The sequence below is a fragment of the Periplaneta americana genome, chromosome 10, assembly GCF_040183065.1.
Source record: "Periplaneta americana isolate PAMFEO1 chromosome 10, P.americana_PAMFEO1_priV1, whole genome shotgun sequence".
Taxonomy (NCBI): Eukaryota; Metazoa; Arthropoda; class Insecta; order Blattodea; family Blattidae; genus Periplaneta; species Periplaneta americana.
The window spans coordinates 1,665,688-1,683,064 of NC_091126.1; the positions used below are offsets into that span (position 1 = coordinate 1,665,688).

At 36.5% G+C, this 17,377-nt stretch overlaps 1 protein-coding gene across 4 annotated transcripts in view; it reads left to right on the top strand.

Moving 5' to 3' along the window:
- The first annotated feature begins 1,711 nt into the window (after positions 1 to 1,711).
- Positions 1,712 to 17,377, top strand: part of LOC138707376 (osmotic avoidance abnormal protein 3-like) — a 260,073-nt gene continuing 244,407 nt past the window's right edge. For all 4 annotated transcript variants that reach the window (XM_069836695.1, XM_069836699.1, XM_069836697.1 and 1 more), the window contains exon 1: positions 1,712 to 1,932. The gene's annotated coding sequence lies outside the window, so the exon portion shown is untranslated. The remainder of the gene's footprint in view (positions 1,933 to 17,377) is intronic.

Sequence of the window (17,377 nt, forward strand, 5' to 3'; positions counted from 1 at the left end):
TATCGTATTTTACACTAATAACAGACACATAGAATTGCTGCGTTTTATAGTTCAGTGAACTATGTTTAAACATAGATTCATCGTCAGAGAGTGAAATGTTTATATGACATTTTTTGCTCAGAATGTCTTCGGAAATAAGCTCCGTAAAGGGCAGTAAATCCTCTTGAATCACCCTGTATTTTATGGCCTACAAAAAACATTTCAAATATAAAATGATATTATTTTTTGTTTTATTTGCACTATGATTCGGTTGACGTAAATTTATTAAAGTAGTTCTAGCAAATTCCGGTATCTTTGAGGCATACATTATTCCCTGGAGTTTTTCATGAAGCCGCGGTTCTTTAGATACTAGCATTTCTCAGAAAGGTGAAGTTTCTTTTGCAAAACAATTCCTTATACCCTGGCCTAATGTATTGTCTGAAAAGATTTTGGTTTGAAAGTATTATTTATAGATAATTATGTAAATCATATTTTTCTCCAATCCAAGTATCTTTGGCTACATTATGTGTAGACCTATATCATTTCATTTATCACTTTATTTAATCTAGTAAGAGATTAAAGTTAAAAAATCAAATTTTGAACAAATCGCAATGTTGTATTACCGACATCGGTAATTATTTAGCCGTTCATGGCCCTACATACTGTATATGTATACCCCAAAAAATTGTTTTTTTTTTTGTCATTAATTTTGTATTTATTGAGTATATTTGTGTTTAATAATTGGCGGAAAAACTGTTGAAATTATTTGGGATAATTTCCGAGAAGACGTCGGTCTTTTACAAGGTATGTGACAAGTTAGTGAGTTGGTTGAGGGGATATCTAAGTGACGTGAGGCCGAGGAATATGTGAAAAGATTTCAATGATCTTACATAATTGAAATCACATCACTTAGATATCCCCTCAACTAACCGACTAATTTTGTCACATACCTTGTAAAAGACTCTCGTCTTTTCGGAAATTACCCGAAATAAGTTAAGCACACAGTGAAAACAATCAAACATAATTTCAACAGTTTTTCCACCACTCATTAAACACAAATATACTTAACAAATAAAAAATGAATGACAAAAAACACTTTTTGGGATGTAGGCTATATGTAGGGCCATGACGGGCTAAATAATTATCCCGACATTTGTAAGGATAAAATACGAGTAACATTGATTTTTATAGAAATTATATAAGCCTATGTTATGAGTTATTCTCGCTTGGAAACCGAATATAAACAAAACATGGCCAATAGAGTATAAATAAGAAGTCGCGTACACAAACGTTATGCTTTCAAGCGCATAGTTCCGCGAAAATGTCGAAATTATAAAAAAAAAAAATAAACCACAGGTCTTCTTCTTCTTAGGCCTCGTATAGTGAGAAGACGAGAGAAGGTTAAACTGAAGCCCGATAAAGTTAAGGAATTCTGATATCTTACACAAGCGCGACTAAATTATTTATATGCATTGTTCTTACCGTTGTTTGCGTTCTTACTTGTTTTAAATTGAACGTAATTCAGGAAATGTTCCGTAATTTTTTATTGTAAAATAAGATACATGAAAATGTTCTATTCATGCACAAGTCAATATATTGATTGATGCTAATGCTTCAATTAATTGTAGTTAACATCATCAGATGTCGTTGTGTGCCTTCGACTTCGAGCGCCAGAGAACATAGGCCTATATAACGGTCTCTGTCACGCGCACGTTTCAGTTCAGTCAGTACCTTCAGTGGAGCTGTACAGTTGGAGTGCGGCCTATGCTGTGTGAGTGTGAGATGGTGTGATGTGTATTGCGTTCCGAACTCAAATTTCATCACGAAGTAGAAATTAATACGTATACAGTGTAAAATTAAATAATAGCAAGAGTAACATACCGGTACAAATATTCCGGTTGAAGGAGATAAGAACACGAGTGACTTCTTAAGTGATGGTGTTCCACCTTAAAGGTAATATTTGAAAGAATTTATTAAATACGCACAGAATTAATTTTTGTGATAAAGAATATTCCGTGCAACTGTGTGGAAGAATTTAAACTTAAAGAAATTACAACACTAAAAAAATAAAATAAAGGTAAAATTTCAGTATACGGATTCCTCACTGACAATTATATTAAAAAAAAAAGCAGATTTGTCTGCGTTTGTCGAATGCGCATAATCATGCTTACGAAAAGACACTTTTCAGTGCCAATACTTTGTGTGCACAAGTTTGGAATTTTGAAGTAAGAGGGAAAGGAAGGAGTCAGTGTTCAGAAATGTATCCTAAACGAATGAATAAATAAATAAATAAATAAATAAATAAATAAATAAATAAATAAATAAATAAATGATGTAGAGAGTAATTCTTTACAATTGCATTACAATGTTAAGGTAGGCCTACAGATGTATTTTCGCACTTGGGTTTTAGTCTAGTCATATGTACGGTACCGTAGAAAAAAGAAAAAAATTAGTGCCGACATCAATTTCGCACCGAAATAAGAGTGAAAAGTTGCTGTAAATATGGGGCCAGTGGAGAGTTGCGGGCAGGCGGGAGCGCTCCGTCGAGGTGGAAAGGATCAGCACATCTCATTTCCGTGCTGATCACAGAGAAAATGCGAGTTTACGTAGTGTCTAATCAGTTACAGGTTAGGTTAGTTGTTAGACAATTGTGAGTATAAAGGAGGAACCGTAAATGTGATTAATTTCAGGAGGTTATTATCTGAGATATTTTAAACAAAAAATATTAATATAATTTTGCTCGTATTTGCTTTCTTTTTGAGATAAAAAATTTTATATAATGAATCATTTCATAGCGTGTTTTGGTAAAGCCATCGATTTAATTCCCAATATGGTCACACGGAAACCTTCACACTTGTCATGTTGAGGTTCTTTTCCAAACTTTGCACACTGTAAGGTCTTATTAAGAAAATACATATAACAAAAAATGAACCCATTACCTACACCGCCAGGTATTTCTTTTGGAGATACTTTACCGGTCAAAGGTTGAATAACATCACGCTAGACCCTCTGCGGTGGCTGAGTGGTCAGACCTTCAGCATGTCACGCAGGCGGCCCGGGTTCGAGTCCCGGTCAGGTCTGGAATTCATTTGAAAAATCCATAGTGACACTTGTGGCGGACAAGGTCACAGCTGGGGTTTTTCTCGGGGTTCTCCCGTTTTTCCCCATATTAGGCATTTATATCATAACGTCACCATTTCTCCATTTCGTTATAATTTCGTAGCATTCCCCGAACGCCGGCTGGCGACGCACGGAGGGTGCTGGCCTAGAGACTAGTGGGGTTGCCTGCTCGAAACTCAGGTCCACAGAGAACCTTAGTGTGGTCAGCCGGTTTAGGTTTGGGAATGTGCCCCTAGAAGGTTAGCACAATAGAAAAAAAATTATGGTTTATTCAACGACGCTCGCAACTACAGAGGTTATATCAGCGTCGCCGATGTGCCCGAATTTTGTCTCGCAGTTCTTTTAAATGCCAATAAATCTACTGACATGAGCCTGTCGCATTTAAACGCTTAAATGCATCGATCGAATCCGCAACCTTGAGCATAGAAGGCCACCGTTATACCAACTACGCTGCCGAGTTCGACAGCGCAATAGATCTTAACGGATCGCAGTGCTGGACCATAGTGCCCCCCCCTCCATAAAGTCCATTCCAACCTCACACTAGACAATACACAAGCGCCTCGTCTGCCATGTTTACGTTGCACCGCAGAAATAGCAAGAAAATAGGGATGGAGCTGTATCGCTGAATTGTCTATTGAAGCTCATTCCGATATTATACAGTATTTATGAAATTTTGTCACACTCATCATTTTAAATTTATAAAATAAATATTATTAAAACGAAATGAAATAATAATTTGATCTAATAGATACATAATGGACATCCATTAGATGACTGCATTTACACAGTGATACGAATGGCCTTAAATACTAGATAATTTCGAGTACGAAACTAAGGCCCGGTTGCAGAAATGCAAATCAAATCAGTCCCTGATCACCAATCGGTTGATGTCTGATTTGATTGTTCATTGCGTTGCACAAACGTAAATCTCCAGTCAACTTGTCTCGATTTACTAATTGCTGATTTGAGAAAGAAATGCATTTGACAACAGCGCTATTTAGCAACCACAGCCAATTTGTTGCTCTTTAAAAGTCTCGAAACGAATGCATCAAGTGGGCGGTGACTAGGAAAACAAGTGAATGCTCTGCTGTTTTGTTGCTTTTTGTAGAAAGGAAACAGGCGTATTCTATTTGTATATAGACTACAATATAGTGAAAAAAGTGAAGCAAACAAAAAACTGAGGGGGCTTCTGTTAAGGGATTTGCTAGAGGAGACGACAAGAAATTTGAACTAGCATAGCCACCATAGCCCAAAAGAATTTCAATTCCCATCTCTCTGTTTACAAATTGAGCTCGTAACATAATCATTAAAAATATTGTGCTGTCATGTGTAGAACCCTGCCAATGGGCTACAACATTCCAGAATTTCAATGATGGTGTACAGTTGTCAAAAAAAAAAAAAGTGGCCGCACTCGTGAACAGCGAATATTTTCTAAGTCCACTTCGGGTAACGGCGATGTTACACGATGCATGTGCTTGTAGAAGCAGTTCCGAAACTATGGAATTATTCTATATCTGTGTCTCGTAGAGTAGCGGTAGAGTACTTGCTTAATGGTCCGAAGGCTGTGGGTTCGAGCCTTCTTCAAGTTTTCATTTTGTTTTTCAATCGTTCTTTAGCGATATAAATAATATTCAAATGATCATTTATATTCTGTTATCGTTCTTTATCGATATGAAGTTATTTATATTTTGTTATCGTTCTTTTAGCGATATAAATAATATTCAAGTTATAATTTTTTTTATTCTGTTATCGTTCTTTAGAGATATAAATAATATTCAAGTCATCATTTGTATTCTGTTATCGTTCATTAACGATATGAATAACATTAATGTTTTTTATATTCTGTTATCGTTCTTTAGCGATATAAATAATATGCAAATTATCATTTATATTCTGTTTTCGTTTTGTAGAGTTATAAATAATATTCAAGTTATTTATATTCTGTTATTTTTCTGTCACGATATAAATAATCTGTATTTTATGAAAGTAATTATTATAATATAAATAACCATTTTTCTTTATAAAATAGGTTATTTTCTTTAAATAATTAAGTATATAATATATAATAGCTTATATTAATTAAATAAGCCGATATTTAGCATTTATATTCTATTATAGTTCTTTAGTGATACTGTATAAATACTATTCAAGTTATTTATATTGTTATCGTTCTTTAGCGACATAAATAATATTCAAGTTATAATTTATATTCAGTTATCGTTCTTTAGCGATATAAATAACGTAAATTTAATATTAGGTTTGGAACAATACAGTTGCATAATACTTTATTACATTATACTATCTTGAACCACAATAAAATGAAAAGGAGTAACGAGGAATTGAACCTGAGACGTCGACATCTAAATTCCGACTTTCTTCCGCTGAGCTACGAGGGCACAAGTGTGGAAACACTTGCGGAAAAATTGGCCCAATACCCCTCCAAGATTTTCTGTTGATTTGTAGAAGCTAGTCCAGGATGCGAGGGGGCAAAGGCTAATTGGGATTTCCCGGTCTCTGATAGGATCTAACATCCTGATATAACTAATATTTAACCCTTGCGGTGAATTTCGGTGAAGTCCAGAGGGCCCAATTAGTCAAATCCACTCTCCTAATCTCCACGCTTGGGCCCCCTGGGATCTAATAAGATGCGAAGGAGACAGTAGTGTGGGGAAAGCAACGGGAAGTTACCGCATTTATCCTTCCCAAGAAAAACTGCAAACATAAGCAAAGGAAGCTTTTAATAGGAAAAGGAGCATCTTCTGCGGAACTCTGGAAAAGAACGAAGGAAGAGATTAGTGAAGTGTTTGTGTGGAGTATGGCATTGTATGGAGAAGAAACATGGACATTACGACGAAATTATGAGAAACGAATAGAAGCATTTGAATTGTGGATGTGGAGAAGAACGGAGCGTGTGAAGTGGACAGACAGAATAAGAAATTAAGTTGTGTTGGATAAAGTAGGTGAAGAAAGAATGATGCTGAAACTGATTAGAAAGAGAAAAAGAAATTGCTTGGGTCTCTGGTTGAGAAGAATAATAGACGACATTAGGATATGTGGATTATATGCAGAGACTAATAGGAAGGCAGAAAATAGGAAAGATTGGAGAATGCTGGTTTTGCAATGAAAGATCTGCCCATGGGCAGAACACTTATGTATGTCCAGAATGCCTGCAATGTCGTGTCTAAGAACAGTCTCTATTTGCAAAGACTAGTCGATTCCATGCCCACTCGACTGCAAGATGTGATCGAGATAACGGGAAGATAGACTAAATATTGAATCGTGTTTTTTTTTTTTGTTTTCTTTTGGAACTCTTAATTGTTTTAATGTTCTAAGGCAGACGCCAGTAAGTTTGTTGTATTTATGCCACGAAAGATATTTTTGAAGAGAATAAAATCTTTTTTCTTTCTATTTGCAGTCACAATGTCATCATGAAAAGGCATGGAATAATAGTCTACATTAATGAACCTGATGTTAATTACTAAAAATAATCGTAAAAGAGAAAGGATCAATTGTGTATATTTTGTCTCTCTCTCTTAAAAGCAACAGAAAAAAACACATAAAAAGAACGAGATTATATTCGAACGCAGGACCTCACGAATAAGAATCCGCAACGCTACTATTACGCTATCAAGTAACATGCAAAATACTTTAATTATAATTGTAGATATCAGGCAACGTGGTCCAACAACATGTAACATCGTCTGTCTCCGAATTGTAGCGAAGATACCCGAAGGGAACTTTGCTTCAAGAAAGCGGCCACTTTTTCTTTTGTCAACTGTACATATTACCTGTACATTCACAGAAAATAAACCTTTTCTATTTCGATAAAGTTCGACATAATTTCCACCACGTGATTAGATGGGGATGTGAGCAGTCTATACAAACAATTACTTTTGGAAATCCTGACATGACTGAAAATTCTCTCTGGATTTCAAATAGTTCCCTGTATGAGGTTGGGGGATTTATGAGACTCTGCCATAACAAAGCAATTTCATGCGTAACATTCCTAACTACTCGGCAAATAGTTGATTTGTGGACCCTAACAAGATCACCCAAGATCTCCTGAGAAATTCCAACAGCATAAAATCTCAGCGTTATTAGAACTTGGTTCATAGGAGAGAGTGAAAGGTTTCGATTTGTCTGTCTACATATATTTGTTTCAATTTTTGAAAGAAACAAAACACACGAATCCTTACTTAACCTAAATCTTTGCTCAAATTCTCTGTCATTATACATAAAAAAACAATTCATGTCTATCACGGAAATGCCTTCTTCTTAATAATATTTATCTTCATACTAAAATTTCTCCATCAGAAGAATCCATTATGTCGAAAACAATATTATTAGCTATAACTATTTACTATCAGTCTTACTAATAAACCGTGTATAGTTTTTATACGAGACTTATGCAGAGTTGAGACAGAAAACGTTACTAATAAACCGTGAATAAGCTATGGACGTATAAACAGGCTGTAACTATACAATGGGAATTGCTTTGCAGTATTTATATACACGAAACCCCTTGTTTAAGCGTTGTATATAGGGAAAAAATGGCCGCCCCTTTAACAGCTGTTCGTATCAACTGTCATTTTATGATGATGTTTACCTTGTAACCACAGAAGAACAAACCAAAGATCATAGAATTATTAGAATAATATTGCTGTAGCTTGTACTCTTTGACCAAAATGTAGTGTGGTAATAGATTAGAGCCAGTTGTACTATCGATATTTAACGCGCCACACTAGAGCGCTCTACCGGATCCAGTAGAGAACCTCAGATATTCTATTACCTTTAGTAACGAAGTAATGACGAAACTATGACGTAGCTGTGTAACAGTTATACTGTTATACACGACATATGTAGTGATTATTAGTAAGGAATTTACACACGACTTATAAACGAGCTAGTCATTGTATAAGTATAAGACAGTTAAACGTCTGCATATAGAGTTTTTATTAGTAAGACCGATAAATTGCACTATAAACAGAATCACATAAATCCTAAGTATTTATTTGATTAAGACTTGATCAATGATCAGTCACTTAACCAGCAAATATGTGTTAATCAAATCAGGTGGAAGACTGATCTCCGATCAAATACTGATTGTTCTTTCTTCAACAGAAATGGAACTGATGGCCAATCAAACCCTCCTTGATCGCCAATCATATTTGATCGGTGTTTCTGCAACCGGGCCTAAATAATCGAAACAATGCTTTATTTATGTATGATAATAGTAACATACCTAAATTGTATTTTATGTGAAATAGAATAGTAAGCCTATGCATTCATATCATAATCTACTATAACAATACTTTAATAAAATTAAATATATGCTGCTGCTCTAACAGCTGACCATGTAACTTACTTACAATAGATTTACAATAACTCTACAAATAAAAAATGGATAGGCATAGACAGATTAACTATTGAGCTATAAAAGCTTGTATTGCTCTTACCTCAACATCACAATGAAGGAAAACAAATGGCATGCAACAAATAATCTACCAGAACGCAAAATGAAAAACCTATTCCAAATTCTAATAATCAAATCAAACAGTTTCACAAAACAGAATGGCATTCACGCATAAAGTAAGCCACATTCAAATTATTAAGCTAGAATTCACAACACGATCAAATAAATATACTGACTGTAAGCTAACTTGCATCATCATCATCATCATCATCATCATCACCATCCAAAACAAGTATGCATATAAGGCCCGTTATGGTCTCAGTGAGTCATTCTCGGTCCACTTTTTTTTTTTTTTTTTTTTTTTTTGACGGTCTAAAGCAGGCCTGCACAAGGTTTCCGCTCTCCGAGCCGGCTCACAGCTCATGAGCGGAATGCAGATATTAGCTGCGCTCTGTATAAGGGTGGACTGGAAGAAGGGGTGATCTCGTACAAAATATACACAAAAGGGAAGTACTAGTACGAGTGTTTATGAAATGAATTCCCGTTCAGTGTTTGCAAAACTATCTTGGACTTATTAATTAATACAGAAAACAATGGAAGGAGTCCATAATTGTACCTATTTTTAAAAAGGGGGACAAAACCAACTGTGGTAACTTTCGAGGAATATCACTTTTGTTGACGTCGTACAAAATTTTGTCCAATATTCTTTTGAGAAGATTAACTCCGTACGTAGATGAAATTATTGGGGATCATTAGTGCGGTTTTCGGCGTAATAGATCGACTATTGATCAGATTTTTTGTATTCGACAGATAATGGAGAAAAAATGGTAGTATAAGGGTACAGTACATCAGTTATTCATAGATTTCAAAAAGGCTTATGACTCGGTTAAGAGGGAAGTATTATATGATATTCTTATTGAATTTGGTATTCCCAAGAAACTAGTTCGATTAATTAAAATGTGTCTCAGTGAAACATATAGCAGAGTCCGTATAGGTCAGTTTCTATCTGATGCTTTTCCAATTCACTGCGGGCTAAAGCAGGGAGATGCACTATCACCTTTACTTTTTAACTTCGCGCTAGAATATGCCATTAGGAAAGTTCAGGATAACAGGCAGGGTTTGGAATTGAATGGGTTACATCAGCTTCTTGTCTATGCGGATGACGTGAATATGTTAGGAGAAAATACAGAAACGATTAGGGAAAACACGGAAATTTTACTTGAAGCAAGTAGAGCGATCGGTTTGGAAGTAAATCCCGAAAAGACAAAGTATATGATTATGTCTCGTGACCAGAATATTTTACGAAATGGAAATATAAAAATTGGAGATTTATCCTTCGAAGAGGTGGAAAAATTCAAATATCTTGGAGCAACAGTAACAAATATAAATGACACTCGGGAGGAAATTAAACGCAGAATAAATATGGGAAATGCGTGTTATTATTCGGTTGAGAAGCTCGTATCATCCAGTCTGCTGTCGAAAAATCTGAAAGTTAGAATTTATAAAACAGTTATATTACCGGTTCTTCTGTATGGTTGTGAAACTTGGACTCTCACTCTGAGAGAGGAACATAGGTTCAGGGTGTTTGAGAATAAGGTGCTAAGGAAAATATTTGGGGCTAAGCGGGATGAAGTTACAGGAGAATGGAGAAAGTTACACAACACAGAACTGCACGCATTGTATTCTTCACCTGACATAATTAGGAACATTAAATCCAGACGTTTGAGATGGGCAGGGCATGTAGCACGTATGGGCGAATCCAGAAATGCATATAGAGTGTTAGTTGGGAGACCGGAGGGAAAAAGACCTTTAGGGAGGCCGAGACGTAGATGGGAGGATAATATTACAATGGATTTGAGGGAGGTGGGGTGTGATGATAGAGACTGGATTAATCTTGCACAGGATAGGGACCGCTGGCGGGCTTATGTGAGGGCGGCAATGAACCTTCGGGTTCCTTAAAAGCCATTTGTAAGTAAGTAAGTAAGTATATTTATTTTACAGAAATAATAGAAATTCTATACGTACAGTACATGAAAACGAGATTTTATGCTGTTGGCAGCTGAAAGGAATAGTAGCCTACTGATCGTAATGAAACATCATTTACAAATGTTCGATGTCTGCCTTTATTAAAGTTGATTATAGAAAACAGTTGCTCACAAATATAAATGTTGAGCCAAACATAGCAATCACTTTCACAGCGAGCCTGTATAGTCGTGGATATTATTGCTAATGTTCAGTCTTGTAAAACTCAACCAGGCTAATAGTATTATCAAACGATCTTTAGCCCTTAGGCCACATTGAAGATCAATAAGTCCGAGCTGTAAATCGTTAAATGTTGTTTTATTTAACGACGCTCGCAACTGCCGAGGTTATATGAGCACACTTAAATGCAATCGACCTGGTCCGGAATCGAACCCGCAACCTCGGGCATAGAAGACCAGCGCTATACCAACTGCGCCAACCAGACCCACCTGTAACTTATATGGCATTGTTTCAACTGGTGTTCAAGAATTTATAATGATAACTTTAAACCTCTTTCCAATTAAGACAAGATATTTAGTAGGTTATTTTACGACGCTTTATCAATAGCTTATGTTATTTAGCGCCTGAATGAGAAGGTGATAATGCCGGTGAAATGAGTCCGGGGTCCAACACCGAAAGTTACTCAGCGTTTGCTCATACTGAGTTGAGGGAAAACCCCGGAAAAACCTCAACCAGGTAACTTGACCCGGGAATCGAACCCGGGCCACCTGGTTTCGCGGCTAGACGCGCTAACCGTTACTCCACAGGTGTGGACCTTAAGACAAGATCTTGGAACCTAGAATTAAATTCATTTTGAATTTCAATTAATATTTGCACAAAATCATTTAACATGGCTTTATCACGAGCAGTTTCTATCATTCGAAAGTAAGCCATATTACCTTTCCGAAACTGACTTACGAAAAGTGTAAGTTTACGACTGAAATCCCGTAATTTATTCAACATATCAACACTGAGCTGGCCTTTTTCCTGAAGAGAGATATTTAAATTGTTGAAGATTAATATCTTTAGTATTTTTGTCTGGACTCGTAATGACGTATTCTGTTACGTTTCTTTCTACCTTTCAAAATGTTGTGGCAGATAAAGCACTGAGTATTTACTCCAGCAGCTATGAAACAATAAGCATTTTCCCATGCAACATTGAAAGAATTTGCCTGATCACTACTTTTCCGTCTTTTAGATTCCTCCATACTGTACTGTAGCAGTAGGTAAGCAACGTGAAACAGTTACTGAGAATACGCACTGCACTCCACTAGATAGCTGAGTGGTCGTTTCCCTCTCCTCTATCTAAAGCAGATCTATGTCATTCTGACGTATCTTCCTCTCCGATTCGGCGAGCGGTAAACACAGTTCTCCCGCTCGGAAAGAGCGCGCGCGCTCGTTGAGCGCTATTTGTGCAGGTATGGTCTAAAGATCTCTTCCTTGAGGACGGTATTGAAGCATGGCTTCTGGAAGTCTATTCCGATTCATTCGTTGGACATTGTTTTTCCACTGCAGCTGGTACTTGTTTATAAACTGTGAGACAGTGAAGTTCTTGCATGATATCCTCATTACTTTTGCGATCCAAGCGACTATATCCTAGGGTTGCTCTCATAAATTTCATTTCACAAGCCGTTATTCTGCTGATATCCGTACTTTTCATTGTCCATACTTCACTTCCGTAACATACTACAGGTCTACAGTCGCGCTCAAACCTCCTGACGTTTCGCGAAAGCCAGTAACATGCGAGCGCGATGTTGTCACAACTACTCTCCGACTCTGTCACTCAGCGGCAGTAGTTTTAAAACTGTGGAGCGCGACCCTTTACTTGAGGTTGGTTTGATAGGGAGATGCAGAAGACTTAATAATAATAATAATAATAATAATAATAATAATAATAATAATAATAATAATAATAACAATATTTTTTAATATCTTCAGATTGCATCGAATGAAATTAAAAGTCACAAAATATAGAAAAAATAGTTGAGTCAGACGTAACTCGCTGAATTTATATCAGTTTTGTAAGTTTTACTTTTATTAGGGTTAATGAAGTTGTCGAATAACACAAAGGCGCAGCTTGATCAAATAAATTGAACGATAGGATTAATTTGAAATAGTAGGCCCTAATTTTCTGTACCCTACAAATGAATTGGTTGAATTGACATGGCCCTAAATTATGTCAATGCTGTCAGAGCACATTCTTACAAAAATAGCGGTCATTATATGCCTGTGTTCCGTTTAAGGAAAATGATGAATTAATAAAACGTACCTTTTGGCTGCAAATTTCTACTCCAGTGGCAGAGCTAATGGTGAGCCAACATCGTCGTCGTCAGCCCCCTCACCATCAGTTTCACTGTCATCTGTTCACTGTCTTCTTGTAAATTAATGACCACTGGTTCTAAAATGCTTTCCCGGCCTAACCCTTTAGCGAAATCTTCCTCTTGTAATTTCACAGCGCGTTTCACGCATTTTCAAGTTCTTCCACATCCGAAATTTTGAAAGTTTTGTTGTTTCTAGCGACCTCCCTTTGCACCTGGGCCCAAATTAGTTCTATTGCACTATACTGGCAATTATAACGTGGGAGTCTTATCACTTCATGCTCCATTTCATTTGCCAGCTGATCAAGTTCATACATTTTTTCACTGCTTTTGAAAGGCAACACTTTTTCCAAAAGTTCTGACTTAGTTTCTGAGGGAGAAAAACTAACACCTTTACTTTTCAGCCATTCACTGATTTCACTTTTTTTTAGAGGAGGTATTTGGTGGTCTGTTAATGCTAACGGAATGGTATGGAAATTTGTCCATTATAATTATACTCCCTTCTTCTAGATGATTTAGAAATCTGTTTAAGAACCAATCGCGAAATGATTGTGCCGTCATTTCTTCGTGATAATCACTGGTTTTCTTTGATCTGAATACCCATTTACTACCTGGAACGAAAGCTGTTTCAGCTGATTCTACATGGCAAACAATAAGTCTACCTCCCTTTCCTAAAGGCACTTTAAGACCTCTATTTCTATTTGAGTTTTGTCAAAAATATTTCAGAGAATAATTTTTGTTGACCCACGTTTCATCAAGGTAAAATGTGGGTCGAGTGTCACCTGATCTGATCATGTGCATTTTGCGCAGAAACGTCAGTCTTGCGGCAACAATATCATTCCGTTCCATTAGATATTTTTGCCCATCATTGGTTTTCCTGTAGCGGAATCCCAACCGATTCAATAATCTTTTAGTGGAAGAAACTGAACCTGAGTAATTAATTTTTTTTTCTAAGCAGTACGGTTAGTTTGTCAGCTGTCGGAAATTTTCCGTTATCGTAAAAGTAAAAGATTGTACGTCGTACAACGTCTTTTTGGAAGTCGTCTAGATTTGTAACTCTTTTAGGAACATTCATATGCTTTCTAGGAGAATGGAACAATTTATCGGCACCCTGTGTTTGCGCTCTTTTAACGTCTCTGCATACACGAAACACTATAGATACACTTAAAGAACACGCCTCGGCAGTCAGTGCTTGACATTGTGAAAAGTTGAGATTTTTACGAATTTCTTCAGAAGAGTATTTCCTAAAGAAATTATAAACACTAAACACCATTTTCCGAATTTTACTGCCATATCCACTCGATCCACCATTCCCACTTGCACTGGGCTCACTAAGAGACATAATTGTTTTGAGAATGCCAAATTGCCAACACACGAAAAAGATATTACATTACACTTTCATATACCGTACTTCAAACAGAGCCAACTGCACACAACATCATCAGAAATCGAACTGACATTTCAATTTAATAGCCTCTCTTCTCTCCTCTCACAAACAGATAACTCTGTTTATATTCTGAATGGACCCTTTGTTTGAAGCTGTAAGTTTATGGTTCTCAAAATTCTTACATATGATAAACATTCCTTATCGCATCGCAGCTGTATAAACATCGTCCACTACTCCATTGCTGGAAGTCAGCACAAAGCAATGAGACAGAGGCAACTGTGACGAAAAAATCTTACGAAATTACGATGATCAGAAACAACTCTCTGATTCACATTAAGGACAATAATAAAAAATCTCTGCAGCTGCGACGTCGGAAGGATGTAAGCGCAAGAGAGTGAAGTGTGATAAACATGAGAACTTGGAAACACGCACACGACAAATAAATATAAATTACTTTTTTCGATAGAATTGAGTACAGTACATATTGTAAATGTCTTTGACGTACAATACATTCATTACATAATGGAGTAACACTGTATTACTTTTCATGAATCATGTATATCCATAAAGAAAAATGCTAATAGATACTGTATATAAGTGGAAATTACAAGTATACCCGTCTAATACGCGGTCCCGATTAATAGGAGGTTTACACGCGGTCCCTTGAACAGCGTCTTATCGGGGTCTTATCGTATTAACCCATGAAATTGGAACCACTGGGGGTAGAAACGTGATTTTTGTTTCTATGTGTTCAGAAAACATTTTCATCATACATACATGCAGGGTCCCAACAACGTACCAATTTTCCCAGCGCACTTGTTATTTGATTTTGAGATTTCTAAGCGGCGACTATGCGGCGGGTCTGCGTAGCCCGTATGTTGCAACGCAGCACTGCCGCTATTGGCTATCGCCGATAAGCAGACACACCTGCAAACGTCAGGAGGTTTGAGCGCGACTGTAGGTAAGGTTTTATACAAACGTATTCTTGTGTGTAACTGTAGGTCTACTAGGGAAGGCTTCAAAATTTTGTTGATTATTCCCATTGTTTTATTGTATTTGCAAATTTTAGAAGTTACATCTGTTTCAAGGAAAAAAAAAGTTAAATTATAGCCAAGATACGTAAACTCATTTACTCATTCTATTAATTTGTTGTTTAATCAAATTTTACTTGCGACCGGGTATTTTCCACTAAATGCCATAACTTTGTTTTTTCAGTATAGATTTCCACGTCGTATTTTCAGCATAATCATATTTAGATTATGGACTGAATACTGAAGCTCATCTTCATTGCATGCATACTTACTTACTTACAAATGGCTTCTAAGGAACCCGCTGGTTCATTGCCGCCCTCACATGAGCCCACCACCGGTCCCTATCCTGTGCAAGATTAATCCAGTCTCTATCGTGATATTCCACCTCCCTCAAATCCATTTTAATATTATCCTCCCATCTACGTCTCGGCCTCCCCAAAGATTATTTTCCCTCCGGTCTCCCATCTAACATACTATATGGATTTCTGGATTCGCCCATGCGTGCTACATGCCCTGCCCATCTCAATCGTCTGGATTTAATGTTCCTAATTATGTCGAGTTAAGAATAAAATGCGTGCAGTTCTGTGTTGTGTAACTTTCTCCATTGTTCTGTAACTTCATCCCCCTTAGCCCCAAGTATTTTCCTAAGAAACTTATTCTCAAACACACTTAATCTCTGTTCCTCTGTCAAAGTGAGAGTCCAAGTTCCACAGCCATACAGAACAACCGATAATATAACTTTTAAAAATTCTAATTTTCAGATTTTTTGACAGCAGACAAGATGACAAAAGCTCCCCAACCGAATAATAACAGGCATTTCCCATATTTATCCAGCGATTAATTTCCTCCCGAGTGTCATTTATATTTGTTACTGTTGCTCCAAGATATTTGAACTTTTCCATCTCTTCGAAGGATAAATGTCCAATTTTTATATTTCCATTTCGTACAGTATTCTCGTCGCGAGACATAGGAATCGTATACGTTGTCTTTTCGGGATTTATTTGCAAACTTACCGCTTTATTTGCTTCAAGTAAAATTTCCGTATTTTCCTAATCGTGATCCTAACAAATTCACGTCAAGAAGCTGATGTAACCCGTTCAATTGCAAACCCTGTCTGTTATCCTGAACTTTCCTAATGACATATTCTAGAGCGAAGTTAAAAAGTAAAGGTGACAGTGCATCTCCCTGCTTTAGCCCGCACCGCAGTGAATTGGAAAAACATCAGACAGAAACTGGCCTATACGGGCTCTGCTGTACGTTTCATTGAGACACATTTTAATTAATCGAACTAGTGTGTTGGGAATACCAAATTCAATAAAATATCATATAATACTTCTCTCTTAACAGAGTTATGTCTTTTTGAAATATATGAATAACTGATGTATACTCCCATTTTTTTCTCCAATATCTGTCGAATACAAAAAATTTGATCAATAGTCGATCTATTACGCCTAAAACCACACTGATGATCCGAAATAATTTTATCTACATATGGAGTTAATCTTCTCAAAAGAATATTGTACAACATTTTGTACGACGTCAACAAGAGTGATATTCCTCGAAAGTTACTACAGTTAGTCTTGTCCCTCTTCTTAAAAATAGGTACAATTATGGACTCCTTCCGTTCTGATACAATTTTCTTTTCTCATACAGCAATTACAAGTTTATAAATTTCGCTAGATAATGCGCTTCCATACTCTTGTATTAATTCTGTTGGAATTTGATCGATACCTGGAGACTTGTACTTTTCAGATTTTCTATCGCAATTTCGACTTCAGAAAGTGTGGGTTCGGGTATAAATGGCGCAGCAGTTTGTATTTGAATTTCGTCCCGATCATTTCTATTTGGCCTTTGTACATTTAGTAGTTGCCCAAAATATTTTTTCCATCTGTTCAGGATTGAATGAGAGTCTGCAAGCAAGTCACCATTCTCATCCTTGATCACGTTTACCCTTGCCTGATATCCGTTCTTAAATTCCTTTATACCGTTATATAAATCTCGAATGTTTTATTCTTACTATTTGTTTCTACCTCATTCAATTTTTCTTTCAAGTAATCTCTCTTTTATTCCTAAGTGTACGACTTACTTCCTGTCTTTTATTGAAATA